The sequence below is a fragment of the Capsicum annuum genome, chromosome 8 (genome assembly GCF_002878395.1).
Source record: "Capsicum annuum cultivar UCD-10X-F1 chromosome 8, UCD10Xv1.1, whole genome shotgun sequence".
Taxonomy (NCBI): Eukaryota; Viridiplantae; Streptophyta; class Magnoliopsida; order Solanales; family Solanaceae; genus Capsicum; species Capsicum annuum.
Window position 1 is genome coordinate 173412435 of NC_061118.1, and position 14197 is coordinate 173426631.

Consider the following 14197-nt stretch of genomic DNA (forward strand, 5'->3'; position numbering starts at 1 on the left):
CCTCGTTAAAATGGTAGGTAAAAAAAGTCTTTTGACACTTGGCTGTAATGGAGTACGGCATAGATGCATGTAAGTTCTTATTCTGATTGCCACCCCAGCCCACTTGTGCAATTTTCTGGTGGGGATTTATGCTCCATTTTGGACTAAAGAATATGGCAATACGGAATATTCAAATTCTTGTTACTCCTATGCAATGGATCTTTCACATCTAGCACCTTATGATCTCAAACACATAAATATATAATTAGCAAAATAATAATACTTATATGTCGTCATCTTCTCGTCCAATATAATTCACCCCATCGTCACTTGTAAATGGTATGTGTGTTGCCCACATACCTATCTAGATATTTATTATGTACTACTTTAATTTGAGTTGATTTTGTCAGAGGGATGCAATAATGGAAATTAAAGAAAGAAGAATCTTGTTTGAATCTTCCAATTATAAGGTCCATCGTGTTGGCCTGGAATCTTCTCCCTTATCTCTTTACAGCCTCAAGCCAGGGAATACGATTACTAGCATCTCTCTCTATCTATCGCATAATTAATTATTTTCTGCTTCAATAATACAGCAATTAATATATAATACTCCTAGTTAGATAATAGAATACGACTTTATCTTTTTTTTCCTTTTTTTGCTTTTAATGTACTTTTCTGTCTACAAAACTTATTTTTGACTTGTATTATTTTATTGTAGATGTTTTCTTGCCTTGCTTGCGTATGTTTCAAATTTTGAATATACCATTAAGTTTTTTCCCTTTAATTTAATTTTATTTGAGTCTACCATTTCTTGTATTCTGTACATCAGGTAGTAGTAACACGTCATGAACAAATCCACTACAAGTTTCTGTTACTAATTCCATCCATGGATGATGGATACCTTGCCACCTCCTACGTACACCATCCTGCACTCACGCTACCTCCCACCATCAAGGCTTGAGTAGATGAGAAAAGATTATTTAGTCTTTTTACCTTTGCCGCAACATAAAATTTAATGATTCGATCAATTCACTTAATTGAGTACTAGGCCACACCCTTGAATGGCTTTATCAGATGGATATTCTAATAGTTGAGGGGATCAAGAAATGTCAGCCCTAACTAGCTACGTAAGGAAACATGAAGTTAATTTGTAGGGACGAGAGATCGAGCACTTGTGTATGATTCATTGGAAGTAAAGTCAAAAGTAGATGGATTAATTAAGATAAGTAGTAGGGGAGGGTATAATAAGCCATGTGCTTAAACAATTTGGGAATTGGAAAATAATAGAGGTCAGGTCCCTGCTGGTGGATTACAATTAAGTAATCGATTATACATACATTTAATTTGCCGTGCTCTACAGATAATTAAAACCCCTTATAATTGTCAACCCACAATCATAAAGAAAAAGTAAAAACATGAAAAAAAGAAAATTAAATTAATGAAGATGGTCACTTTCAAGGCCGCCCATTAACAAAAATTAGTACAACTGTTCCCATTTGACAAAGGATGAGCTATATAGAGATAGATAGGGCTCATTCTAGAGAGATTAATTATTAGCTATAAGATATTAATTTGTGAATTAATATGCACAAACAAATACTACGTTTTTTTTATCATTTTACAAGTACGTACGTGTGCACACAATTTGCTACTACGTACTAATTTTTCTGGGCATCAATTCACGTCTCTGACTATTCTTAGATTCAACTTCCAACTTAAAACTACTTCTCATTCAAGATGACTATATAATAAGAATGCTTCAAAGTTCAATCCCAAATTTAAGTTATATGATTGAAGCCTCAATGTACCATATACATTACTCTCTAATTAAAAAGGAGTAGCATATCTATTAATTAATTGTATCACACTTGGAAATTAAATCTCGTTATTGACGTCGCCTCGTCACAACTTGCAATTAAACAACAGGAAGATGGACAATAGATTAATGCTGGCATAGAGATTCCAAGCTACAGTAAATAGCCATACTAATATTATACACGAAAAAAGTGAAAGAGACATGAGAGAGAGATATAGTTTTGGGAGAGACAAATCAAAGTAGTGTGAAGGAGAGGTGATTAAATAGGACATCACACATTTTCAATTTTATCAAGGACATAAACTTAAATAAGAGGGTGTGAAGTACATGAATTAGTAGTGTACAAGGTTAGTAAGTAACAACATGTGTTGTCTTGTTGTTCATTCATATCAGTAGTACTACTATTGCTTATGTAGTCTTTTTATCATTCGATTTGTGTTAGTTACTATATGTTTTTTTTAATTATATGGTATTTCTTGTACTTTTGGTATTTCTTTTCGGGACTGTTTTAAACTCTTTTTCCTTAAATTGAGAGCTGATCAGAAACAATCTCTCTACTTTAATTTCGAGATAAGATAAGGTCTGTGTACGAGTACACACTAGGTGGTCACTTTGTGGGACTATACTTAATGTGTTGTTGAATTCACAATCAAAAATATATGAATGCTTAATGAATTGATTTATATATAAGATCTAAATAAAATTATTAAATTCACGTAAATTCATAAAATACATTTTAGATCCATCTTTGATAGTAGCATAGTTTAAACAAGAGTGTGGAGAAGCATAGATCCACGGCCACCAACTAGCATCAAAACCTTTTAATTATAACCATTATATTAATAATCCAATCCTCTAACAAACAATAAACTAGAGAGTTGGTGTGGAATGCACGTAAGTAAAAAGATTAATTAATAGGAGTACTACATAATGAGACGAGACCTAAAAATATGACCTAAGCAAATGAAAAGAAGGAATGAAAGAGACATGAATGATAATAAACACATTGGAACAAGGACCATGTGGCTGTCGTCATTCCTCATAAGTGGATTAATGTACTTTTACATCCTTTTCGATGACGGATCAACCTTATTTTATGCATCAATTGTCTTTATTTTTACTTTCAATGTTGTCTATAATAATAATATATAGAGTATGTCCATGCCACCATTATTAGAGTATCACTTTCGCATATATGTAACTGTATTTAAGGATCGATGATGGTTAAGCATGTGAATGCCTATGGAAAAAGCATATCATATCAAAAAACAAAAAATCCCTATATTGCTCATTTTTATTACTGTATACTGCACCACGTATATTAATTTCGATCCGTGAATAAAAAGAAAAAAGGAAATGAATGGATGGTACGATCGAGGGAACAAATTGTTAGCGCAAGCTAGAAGATGTGCAAAACCATGCATGCATGCATCTGGTTACGTCTTCATTTGCAAATATTTTCGATATATGAAAACACAAAATCATCTTTTTTTTCTTATGATGTGGGTGGGATTGGGAATCATAATGTTGTTATATTGACAAGATAAAATTATTTAGTGAACATAAAAAACAGTGTAATATACATCATATATAATTATTATGTACGTATGGTTGATTAGAATAAATTGGAGTTTCTTTTGTTTTTATTAGGGACGACAATACATAGTTTACCCCTTCGATCTTGAGGTTGAATCATATGTTGTATATGGACAATTTTTTCAAAATTTGTCCAAGACATACGTATTACCACTTTTACAATAATAATGCTTTACACATAAAATAGGCATGTTGTGTTTGTGAAGAATTCATAACAACCCAGATTATATTATTGTTTAAATATTGTGGAATCACCTTTATTAATTGGTGTATCGTATTGAGAAAACTTGAAAATAAAACTAGGTCTTGTAGTAATTTGTTAGATTGTTGAAGTTGAGTTTTGATTGGCTAAATTGTTTAGATGTTGAAAATTTTCTGACGGAAAACCATGATAGTGGCACCCACGGTAGGAAAGATAGAAGATGGGCGTATAATTATATGGCAAAATGATTCGGTGGAACCTTGTAATATGTCCGTTTTGTAATGTGTACACTTCTACTTACATGTTTGTTATCTGAACCCTTGAACCCATTAAAAAACAATGTTTCAAAACTTTTGACTGTTGACCAGGCTTATGTGGCATTAAAAGGGTTGACTAGGACGAGGCGCATGCAGGCACGTGCCTATGATGCGAGTGGGGGTCAATTTTTAATCAATTTTATATTAATTTTTTTAAAAAAATAATAATATTAAAATTATTATATTTTTATATTTTTCAGCTACTTAATTCAATCATATTTTTATTATATCACCCCTAATTAATTATTATAAGTCATCTAAGTATTAAAAAATTAATAATATTTAATAAAAAATATAAAATAGACATAAAATGATAAATTAATTCTTGATATTTTAAATTAACTTGACGTCTTATATGAAGTATAATTAAATTTTTTCCACATTTTTTTAATAATGCTTTACTATATCACTTGTAATTAGTTATTATAATTATATAATTATAATTAATTATTATTTCTAAACAATAAAAAAAATAGAATATTTTTTCAGTAAAAAAATTTATAGCTAAAAAAACTGAAATATTTTTAAAAGGGCCGAATGATCCAAGTTGAAAATTGTATCAGTATTATATATGAACTGTATCTGAACTACATGAGCCAAAATTAGGAAACAACTATAAAGTAAAAATAGTATACCCGACTGATCACTTTTTGAGAAGATATCAGACTTGGGCTATTTGTTTTAAAAATTGCTATACAGTATCCGTTTCTCAAAATTTTATGTAACTCCATTTTATGGATGTTATCTTACAATATAATTAGAGATAATCTCATTTTATAATTTTCTTTTCACTTTTCAATTTTAGTGAGATGATTTACAATTATATAAATATCTAAGAATGTTTTAGATCACAAGTCTCAAACTTTTTTTAAAAATACTATGACAAGTCAAATACTAGTGTTATAAAATGAGACGGAAGAATTAGCATTCATTTATTTGTCTTACTTTTGTTTAGTTCATCTTAAAAAGAATGCCTCATTTCTTTTTTGACAACTCTTAAAATTTAATTTTATACATGATATGGTTATTTAATACCACAAACAAAATTAAATAATATTTTGATATATTCGGCTTATCTTTAATTTAAAATCATGAAATTCAAAAGACTTCTTACTTTTTAAAATTTATAATATGTCAAGTCAAAATCAAATGAGCAAATTAAAACAAGTGAGTACTTAATCTATCCAACAATATGTGTTCACCATATTAAAAATATATGTCCACTAAATTCCTATTCAGTTTGAAAAGTCAATGAATAATTTACTCAGTTTTATTTATTTTATTCTAGATATTATTATTATTTAATATATTTTCTAGAGTAATAAATTAGTTATATTGAAAGAGAGATAGAATAAAATTAAACATGTTATCTATTGTAGTGGATAAATAATTTAGGATGGCGAGAAATCTATTTGACTGACGGTTATAAAGGTTGGTTAGGTGGGAGGAAAAGCAAAGACCCAAACTGAATAAATTGAGTGTGAGATGAGCTGATCAAATATTGAAAGTAATTAACAAGTGCAATAATTGGAGGAGGGGTTGCAGCTGTAATGACTAATGGTGTGTTGCTTCCTCATTAGGGGCAGCTCAAATTTATACTTATTGATAATTAAGGAAAAGAAGATTCATGGTATTAAAAATAGAAAAAGATGACGAAAGCGCTCTCATTTGATTCAGAATCCGCAATAGCAACGAGACTAGCACCCAAACACCTCTGCGATTATAGTAATAGTAATACTAATAGTTTTGAAGTTATAATAATAATAAGGACAAATAATAGAGGTGAGAAGTGCGTGAAGACTTAAAGACTTGTTCTTCTAATTAATGTGATGCGGCGAAGTGCGATATAGCCCTCAGCCCTCAGCCCTGCCCTGCCCTTTTACCACATTTGAGAGTCGTCTCAAAACTAAACATCTGTCTCTATCCATCGCAACAAATATATTATACCTTGCCCCCACTATCCTGTTTTTAATTTAATCAAAACGGATTATTCCAATTCAAATATGTTCAGGATTCACAACGCCCTAACCTACCTACTGGGCCTGGCTAGTGGCTACTGCCCATTTCATTTTACACCTTCCAAATTCTTCTTAAAATTATTACTAACATACACATACATACATGTATTTGATGAATGTAAAATGTACTAGATAAGTTTTTGATGGGTGTGGGTGTAGGTGTAGGCAGAAATAGTGATATGTAGTATTGGAAATTGGAGGTTTAAAGGGGCCAAGTAGGTTTTCTACGGGTTGCTGCATATATATATATATAGGAATGAATAGTAATTTCCCACTCATATCATATATATATATATATATATTATTTGCTACTCCTACTTATTTTATATAGTAGTATATGAGAAGTTACCTACAAGTTTACGAGGAGGTCTCCTCCTCAATGGCTCATGATCAGATCCTGTATGTTTGTTGGTTGGAAACACGTTTTCCCTTATACATCAAGAAAAACCCCTTCACGAAAATCACTCCAACTTTCACAAACAATATGTCAACAACAAATAAAATGTATACGGGATCTCAGTACGTAGCTGGCTGGTGGATTCAGTACTCTATTATTACAATCTTAATTTTTCTTTAAACTAAGACATACACCAGACAGAGTCAGTCTTCCATATATACATACATATGAGCAAATTAAACCCCCATGTTTTGTTAGCAAACGTTATGATAAAGATCTACCAAGTTAAAATTGATTATAGTGTTTCTTTTCAGTTTATTGGCTTAATTTACAGTCAACCCCTTAAATTTTCCAGAATATATATTCCATTTAAATACTCAAACTAAGCCATGTTCCAATTAAGGACCTCAATCTCTAATAAAGTGTTCCACTTAGACACTTTTGGTTCAATTTTTTTTTTTTTTTTTCAAAAAGAATAATAATTATGTGTGTTTTCATTCATTTATTAGGTAGTTAAGTTAAACATATAAATATGTCATCTCCTTTAATTATACACATCACTCTCTAGTAGAAAACATCTAGGGCTTTACTGCTTATTAAGGCAAATTAATGCGTCCAATTAAAGGAGATTTGACATATTTTATGTGCTTAACTTAATTGTCTGATCAAAAAAAAATTAAAAATTTAAATTAAAAGTGTCTAATTGGAATTTGGATCATTTTATTAGGATTTGAGATGTTTAATTATATTGGAAAAGACCTTAGTTCAAGAGTGTAAATGGAATATGTGCTAAGCTAAGCTTATATAACGATTCCAATTGGGAAGACCAGAGGACTCTCAATCCTCCTGTTAACGGGGACTAAAAATTCTCATCTTCGAGATTTCAATTGGGATTGGTAGACCAAAGGATTGTAAATCCTCATCCTACCAGTTCCAATTAGAAATACCGGGGGACTCTAAATCCTTGTGTTCAAAGTTCGAATTGGGATTGGTATAGCCCTGAAAATCCTCGGGTTACCAGTCCCAACCTTAATAAAAAATTTGGATTGGAAATAGCCGGGATAGCTCAATTGGTAGAGCAAAGGATTGAAAATCCTCGTGTCACCAGTTCAAATCTGGTTCCTGACACATGATTAAATTGTATGGATCTCTCTTCAATAGAATTAATTTCTAATTAAACATATATATATATATATAGTTAGAGGGAAAGGGTGGGAGGAGCAGGCAGGTCTCCGTCAACATGCCCGCTTCTCCTGCTTGCTTCATAAGTTGCTTTCTCCGTAATTTTATTATATCATGTCTAATTAATTATTAAAAAATTATTATAAAGTTATCTAAGTATTTAAAAATTAATAATATTTAATGTTAAATTTACTTAACGTTTTATATGAGACCCATTTAATTTTTTTCCGCAAGTATTTTTGTGTAGTAATTTTGTTATATCACTTCTAAGTAGACGCGTCTGTTCGCTGTTTCAATAATGATTTTACTATGTCGCTCCTAATTAATTATTATGACCATTTAAGTATTGTGTCAATTAATAATATTTGATAAAAAGGTAAAGTAGATATAAAATGATAAATTAATCAAAAAAATTTCACAAATATTTCTAATTTATAGTAATTTTGCTATATCACTTCTAATTAGTTTTTGTGAGTCATTAGACACATAAATTTACTATATCACCCATAATTAATTATTGTGTTCATCTAAGTATCGTGACACTTAAATTGAAACAGAAGAAAAAATACCATGCATCACAATAATGTAAAACTTAAACTATTTAAAACATATAATTGACTATCAATGCCACAAAAGTATGGACAACGAGAGTGATATATACTATTTGAAAATTACATAAAAAGTATTATAAATTACAATAGTAACAACTTCAAATATTTATTAAAAAAATTGTTATGTATTTTAAAATATTATAAATTACAATAACTAAAATAAATTTTAAAAAAGTATTCGTTGGGTCCGTGCCTTGCACGGGCTATTGGTGACTAGTTACTAATAGCCCGTGCAAAGCATGGGCCCAATAATTTTTTTTTAAAAAATTATTTTAATTATTTGATGTATAGTATTTTTAAAAATATATAATAATTTATTTTTTAGATATTTTAAGCTATTAGCTATTGTAATATATAATGCTTCTTATGTAATTTTTAAATAATATATATCGCTTTCGTTGTCCAAACTATTGTGGCACTGATAGTCAATTACATTTTTTTAAAATAATTTAAGTTTTTAAATTATTGTGATGTATAATATTTTTTCTTCTATTTCGATTTAAGTGTCATAATGCTTAAATGAACATAAAAATTGATTATGAGTGATATAGTAAAGCTACGTGTCTTAATGACTCACAACAACTAATTAGAATTGATATAACAAAATTACAATAAAACATACTTGTGAAATTTTTTTGATTAACTTATCATTTTATATCTATTTTACCTTTTTTTTATATCAAATATTATTAATTGACACAATGCTTAAATGATCATAATAATTAATTAAGAGTGACATAGTAAAATCACGGTTGAAACAGTGAAACAGACATGTCTAATTAGAAGTGATATAACAAAATTACTATACAAAAATACTTGCGAAAAAAATTAAATGGGTCTCATATAAAACGTCAAGTAAATTTAATATTAATTATTATAATTTTTTTAATACTTAAATAACTTTCTAATAATTTTTTAATAATTAATTAGAGATTACATAATAAAATTACGAAGGAAATAGATGAAGAAGCAAGCTAAAGAGAAGCAGACATATTAACGAAGTCCTGCCTGCTTCTCCCACGAATTCCGAGAGTAATATATTTCATCTTTGATTTTTGTGTTCTAAATACAACAATCCTACTTTAATTACTGCTATATATTAAGAAAGATTGCAACTTAATTATAATTGCATGCATGTCCGGCAGTGAGAACTTATACGATAGAGATGATGAAAAACCACATACATGTACGTGTCATACATGTGAGAGAAATTAAAGGGCCAATATAATGCATGGGTACTGTTATAAAACAAAAAGCAAAGAAGAAGAATAGAGAATAAAGAGTAATTCTTATTTCTCTTGAGGGATCAATTACAATGAAGGAAAACCTCTTTATGTATAGGGGAAAACTAACTTTGGGGTTTGTAACTTTTTCATAAATAGACATACACAAATATGGTAAAGTAGATATTCACTATATAGTAAAGTAGACATTCACTATATATGGTATATTTATAACACTCCCCCTTGAATGTCTAATTGATAGATAATGTGTCTCGTTAAAACCTTACTAGAAAAAATCTAGTGGAAAAAAAAATCTACTGAAGGAAAAAGAGTACACATCTCTAACAAAACACATATAGGTTGCCTCATTAAAAACCTTAAAAGAAAAATTCAGTGGGACAAAACCTTGAAAGGGAAAAAAAGTACAATGCGTATTTGCTCCCCCTAGTGAGAACATCCTTGAACTTTTGCATCCCGATCTTGTGCACCATCTTGGTGAATATATCAGTCACATTATCACTTGAACAAATCTGTTGCACGTTAATATCACCATTCTTTTGTAGCTCATCTATGTATAAAAGTTTTGATGAAGTGTGCTTCGTTCTATCTCCTTTTATGAAGCTTCCCTTAAGTTGTGCTATGCATGTTGCATTATCTCCGTATAAAATTGTGGGTATATTGTCACATTTCACACCATATTTTTTTTGAATGAGATGTATCGTGGATCTTAACCATACTCATTCTCGGCTTGCTTCATGAATAGCTATTGTCTCAGCATGGTTCAATGAAGTGGCTAGATAGACTGCTTTGTATATCTCCAAGATATAGTAGTATCCCCTCATGTGAACATATAACTTATTTGAGATCGAGATTTATAGGGGTCAGATAAGTACCCAACATCAGCATAACCAACAAGATCGGGATTACAATCTTTAGAGTAAAATAAGACCATATTTTTTATCTCATTCCGATGTCTCCTAGCAGGAGTAGAACTATACCTTGCTAACAAATTGACCGAAATGGGCTATGTCATGTCTTATAATATTTGCAAGATACATTAGTGCACCAATTGCGCTAAGATATGGTACTTCATATTTTGCAACAGATGATGTCACAACAGTTGTGTGATCTGTTGCACAGACCATTCATCTGTCTTAAAAGATGAGTGATATGTTTTGTATTGTTGCAACATATTAATCGTCCGCTGCAACAATTTGGTTATATGCTGCAACAGATATACTACCTGGTACAACAGATCGGTGATCTGTTGCAACTGTTATTTTACTATTTTGCTTGTTTGATTTACTGTTATCCCTTTTTAGTGATGTATTAATCCATAATAATATATTATTTTATGTTCCTATTAATTTTAGATAATATGGTTTCCAAAAGAACAGAAACCGAATCAAGTCCAAGTAAAGGAACAAGTGAAGCAGCTAGGCTACATCCATCTCTCTATGAGCTTGCTTTACAAGCGTTATCTCAATCGGGATCAGAATATGATGAATACGGGGAGGAGGAATGTTTCAAAAGAGATAATGCAAATGCTAATAATCCTTCCACTGAAGAGTTGGTCAAAGCCTTCAGCATTGATCGTTATCCTATGAGAATGCAGTGTGATGGTGCCGCAGATTTAACGGGTGATTTCGTGGCTAAGTCAGCCATGCAAAAATCTTTCGACGCCTTCAGAAAAATACTTCGAGAAAAAAAATTGGATGCTTATTTCAGGGATAGCTGCTTTGAGAAATATCTTGATTTACCGGAGGACAACAATGCTCGTTTCCAAATGAAAATGGTATATGAACTTCTCAAGCGTAGGTTTATGTATGAAAATAAAGATAAGATGGATGAGGTGTGGATAAATTACTGTGGCATGCCTGTTTGTTTGGGTTAGAAGGAGTTTTCCATAGTTACTGGACTAAAATATTATCCTCCTTCTCAAGTTATACCTATTTTAACCCCAAAAAAAGCACCCCGTACACCCAAAAAAGGGAAAGGTAAGTCGTGTGGTCATGATGACCTGTTGTTCATTGTTGGTCCAAGCTTTAAAAATAAAAATTTGATAGAAGCGATGAAAGGTAAAGGACTTTCAAAGAAGCACAAACAGTCATTGTGCTTGGTTTGGTTTGTACATAATATTCTTTGGGCGAGAGACGTTAACAACAACATAAGCCTCGATTTACTAAAGCTCTCCGAGGATCTTGAGACGTTTAACAGCTATCCTTGGGGGTATGAAAGCTTCAAAATGACTGTCAAATATTTATTGACTCCGTTAGCGCCAAAGACAGTCAACTTATATGGCTTCCCATGGGCTTTAATGGTAAATGTTTCTTTCTTCTATTATGATATCATTCATTTTTTTCACTCAATAATGGTTTTGATTTATTGGCGTTATTTTATAGGCTTGGGCGTTTGAAGCCATTCTTTATTTGAGACAACAAGTGAACTACCAGAAAGGAGTTTCCTGTCCAAGAATCTTGAGATGGTTGTCGGCCAAAACTGATAAAAATGCAAAATTTCTTGATCTCTTCAACCCTCCGAAGGATGCAGTAAGTATAATTATTGTAGACACGTAATTTTTGATCCTCCTCAAATTTTAACTTATTTTTATATTAAATATTTATATTTGGCATAATATAATTTAATTTCTTATTTTATTTTTATAAAATTTTAGTTAAAAAATTAATAATTAAATAAATTTAATTTTAGAGATTTTTTTTTATCTTAATTTTAAAAAAAATATATAATATATATATATATATATATTATTCATTATAAATTTTAATAAATAATAGTAGTTTAATACTATTTTATTATATTTATTTTTGTCTATTTACAATTTGTTATTATGTTTTGTAAAATATAAAATTAATTATTATTTTATTTATTATTCTTATTTTTGTCTATTTATAAATTCTTATTATGTTTTGTTAAATATAAAACTAACAACTATTTTATTTATAATTAGTATTTTATTATTTATTATTATTAATATCTTTATTTATTATTATTATTATTATTATTATTTTTTATTTAAAAATAATAATAATTAATTAATTAATTTGAATTTTAAATATTCCCTCCCCCTTATCTATTGATGAAGGATTCCCTCTAAAAAACAATGTTCCCCTCAAAATTCCCTCTACAAAAGGGACTCTCTCACCCCAGAACAACAGATATACATTCACAATCAGACACTTTTTTTACGTATTTTTTACACTACCAGAAATCAGAAAACAATAGCAGAATCATCTGGAGAAAAAAAAACAGTAAAAAAAGCAGAGAGAAAAATACAGTAAAGAAAACTTAGAAGGAGAAAGAAAGAATTTGTGATTCGAGTTTCGTACTTCCGTTCTGAAGTTTTTGGTGACAACGTTTCTTGCTGTAGTATTTGTTTAAGTCATCAACAGGTTCTTCTATAATCCTACATTCCTTATTAAATTTTATTAGGAATCAGAATATGAATTTATTTGTTATTGTGTATTGTCTATTAAATTATGGAATATTTATATGAATGTTAAATTTGATATGCTGAGAAAAACAATAAAAATGAATACTATTATTATTTCACATACCACTGTATGCATACATGTTCATCTGTAAATTTATATGTAAATAGATTCACATTCATATACACGGCAAGTAACGACGCATTCTTCAATTCCTTTTCACTGTATAACAGATCAAATATGTAAATACAGAGATAAATATATATATATATATATATATATATATATAAAGTAATAATAAAATTTATTTACGATACCATACTTGTCAGAATCGTTCCCTCACCGGAATGTAATGTCTGTTTTCAAAAAAATCAGATAAAAAATAAAATAAAATACCAAAACTGATTATTTTCGAGTTGACTCTGGTTGGTTCTTGTCGGAGTCGTTACTATTACTCCGTTACGCCTCCCATCGGTGAGACAACAATGTTGTCACTTTCTTCTCCTTCACCTACCATTGCTGCCACAGTTTTCCCTTCCCTCTTTCCTGCATCGTCGAAAAATCCATTAAAATCGGTGACTTTCCGCCGATAACCACCTCTTCCCCTTCCCCAACACCGGCGAAGCCACCTGCACTGCCATCTCCCTCTCCCTTCCCCGCACTGCTATCCTCTTTCCCCTCTCTGATGCTGCCTTCGGATCTGATCACCGAAAGGTCAACGTCCTAAAATCAGTCCACAGCCCAACACCACCAGTCCTCAGGTCTGTTGTTGGTACCGGTCTTTCCTTCCCATCTCCCTCGCTTTTGCCGTCACCAACTCCGGCAGTGACTATCGTTGTTTGTTTTCTTTTATTTTTTTTAAAAAGAAATAATACGCTATAGGGTGTTAATGCTAAATTCATTGGAAATTTTTATTATTATTACTACTGTATGAGAAAATTATATTAATCTCTTTTCAACTTATAATTAAAAATATGATATTAATTTAATCTTCAATAATTTTTTTACTTATATCTCATTTGAATTTTATATAACTTTATTTTCAGTTTGTTCAATTTTTCTTTTTCATGAATTTATGTTTAAATTAGATTATTGTGATTTTTGTGTTAACTTGTCTTTTAAAAATATGATTTGGGTTTGTATGAATTTTGAAGAGATTAAATTTTGGAGATAATATTAGTTTAATATAATATACGTAGATTTGTACATTTTATTATTTTATAAACAGAATTTAATAATTATTTATGGATTTAATTAATTATGTCAAATGAATTTTGATTTAATTTATTATTAAGAGTTTAGGTAAATTTCAACACGTTCAAAAATATTCGTCTTAATTAAGAATGCGGCATACACATTTTTTTTGGGACATTTGAAATTCAAGGATGCAGTAATGCACTTTGACAA

General features: G+C 30.1%; 1 non-coding gene across 1 annotated transcript; it reads left to right on the plus strand.

The window, feature by feature from the left end:
• Nucleotides 1–7380: 7380 nt before the first annotated feature.
• Nucleotides 7381–7453, plus strand: TRNAF-GAA. Its single transcript has one exon. It is a non-coding gene; the product is annotated as a tRNA-Phe (tRNA).
• The last annotated feature ends 6744 nt before the right edge of the window (nt 7454–14197 follow it).